This window comes from Poecilia formosa, unplaced genomic scaffold (genome assembly GCF_000485575.1).
Source record: "Poecilia formosa unplaced genomic scaffold, Poecilia_formosa-5.1.2 Scaffold287, whole genome shotgun sequence".
In the NCBI taxonomy this organism is placed as follows: Eukaryota; Metazoa; Chordata; class Actinopteri; order Cyprinodontiformes; family Poeciliidae; genus Poecilia; species Poecilia formosa.
Window position 1 is genome coordinate 694,791 of NW_006800226.1, and position 2,341 is coordinate 697,131.

The 2,341-nt window shown below is 37.4% G+C and overlaps 1 non-coding gene across 1 annotated transcript; it reads left to right on the top strand.

Moving 5' to 3' along the window:
- The first annotated feature begins 2,215 nt into the window (after positions 1 to 2,215).
- On the top strand, positions 2,216 to 2,298 carry trnal-uag (transfer RNA leucine (anticodon UAG)). Its single transcript has one exon. It is a non-coding gene; the product is annotated as a tRNA-Leu (tRNA).
- Positions 2,299 to 2,341: the final 43 nt, after the last annotated feature.

A 2,341-nucleotide genomic window follows, 5' to 3' on the forward strand; every position in this document is an offset into this window, starting at 1 on the left:
TAGGTGCGGTGTCACGATTTGCGCCTGCTTTCTCTCAACCGTGTTTTAGAAAATTTGAAGTGACGTGGAGTAGAATAACCAATTCTGTCTGATGTAGTGAACAAGCAAACAAACAAAAACAATTACCCTTCACCAAACTGAACAATACAGAGTTTTATGGAATCTGTAATAATTTCAGAAGTAATCCAGGCTTAGTTTGAAACCACCTGCTCGCTGGTCATCTTGGAAAACATTTTCGGTCTGTTTCCCGTTGGCCTCCAGATGTTTTTTTTTTTTTTTGTTTTGTTTTGTTTTCCTGAATGTAATTCGCTTCTACAGTAAACTCTTGTTTCAGGTCGCTTTCTTGTACAGGCACAAACTGACGTTTGTTTTGAAGGGAAATAGTGTTATGTATGGAAGCCGGAGAGTGCCATTTGTAGGTGTCTCAGCTTTCGGGATTAAATGTAATGTGACAAAGAAGTAAGGCTACTTGTTACCAAGGAAGTCTATTTTGGCTCGTCTGCTGGTAACGAGCTCTTAAAGGTCCTGCTCCGCTGGCGGCAAACAAGGAGGAGGCAGATGAAAGCTTGTAGAACTTTATTCCTTTTCTTGGCAAGGTGAACAACGAGCTGCACAGCTAGAGTCTCTAAAACTAACACACTCAGCTCTTTTTCTTCTTCTTCTTCTAACCCCCAGATGCTGATCTCTACCGCCCCCGTAGGGAAAGGCTGGGCCTGTAACATACTGGAGAGTGAAAGAAAATAAAAATGTGGTCACGGAGGAGTATAATTCTACATTCCTGAATGAATTCTGCATAATTGCTAAATAAATAAATAAATTCTCTCGTGTGGAAAAGTTGTAAATTTGCAACACATTTGTTTTTTTTTGTCTTTTTGATTATTAAGGGTATACATTTATAATATTACACCTGGAATATTCTCTAACATTGTAAAGCCAGCATGATAAATAGTCAGCTTATTAAGATTATAAAGTCGGACATTTGGTACAAAACATACCATAGATCTTATTTAAGTGGTAAATTTTTAGATATACACACACAAATATTTTCATAGAGATGCTGTTCTGACACAGAAAATAACTCACATATATCCTCTTACATTTTGGAAAATAACCAGACATGTATCTCCTGAAATTACCACCAAACCTTAGAGAACTTTTTGCATTTTTTTTGTTGTTGTTGCAAAAATGACTTTATAATGTACAGTAAGAGAATATTCAAGTTTTAATATAATTAATTTATTTGTTTATTGATGGACAATTATAATTTTTTCTTGCAAATTTATGACTTTCTGCTATCAGAAAGTCATAATTTTTTTCTGGAATAGATTTTTGCAATGTAGCCACATTATTATTTCTTTTATCTACGGTGCAACAAACATGCCGTTGCTAATACTCCCTTGTAAAAGAGGGCATTTTATGTCAAGATGTGCAAAGCTAGCAGAGACATACCACCTATAAACATGTGTCTCTGTAAATTAAGTGAAAGATGGTTCAAATATTAAGTTATTAGTTTTTATGTGACAAAACATGAAAACATTTAGCAAGTGTGAACTCGCTTGGAAGGTATGCCGACTTAGACATTGTAAATAGTTCACAGCATTGCTAAAACCTCTAACCACATATTTAGTTTCTTTACTTAGACTGGAAATAAACAACGGTCTCATTCTGGAGGACATAAGAAACAATGTCATTGTAGTCTCCAGCTGAAAATAAAACACTGTTCCTTTGTCGTAAATAATTACCTTTATTGTATTCTGGAAGGTTTGCCAACAACCTTCCAGACAGAAAACCCGATCCATATACTTGCCCGCTTTTCAGGATCAGAAAATCCTGAAATTTTTGCATGTAAGAAAATCTGTTTTTGATGTAGTCTGTTGTCAGTCGGCAGTCAGGCAGCAGAGACACTGGAGCTTTTTCTGCTCCCACGAAAGAATGATAAATCCGTCAAACACGACCTCAGCTATTATAGTTTACGGAGATCTGCAAATCCAGCCTGGGTCATTTCCCAAGATTGGAAAAGGTAAAAGGTAAAGGTAATTTTATTTATATAGCACATTTTCAGCAACAAGGCAATACAAAGTGCTATGCAGGAATTAAAAGAACTTTTGCTCGTCGCTATGAGCAAACGTTTGGCATAGTCCTTAGTGAATTGTCAAGCGTTCTTTGCCCTTCAAGCATACCGCACACAAAGGCATCTCACCCTCTGGTGAAGGAAGTCAGGATGGCCGAGTGGTCTAAGGCGCTGCGTTTAGGCCGCAGTCTCCCCTGGAGGCGTGGGTTCAAATTCCACTTCGGACACCCTTGCATTAATTTAAGAATGAACGAGTCTCAGTGTCTTGAT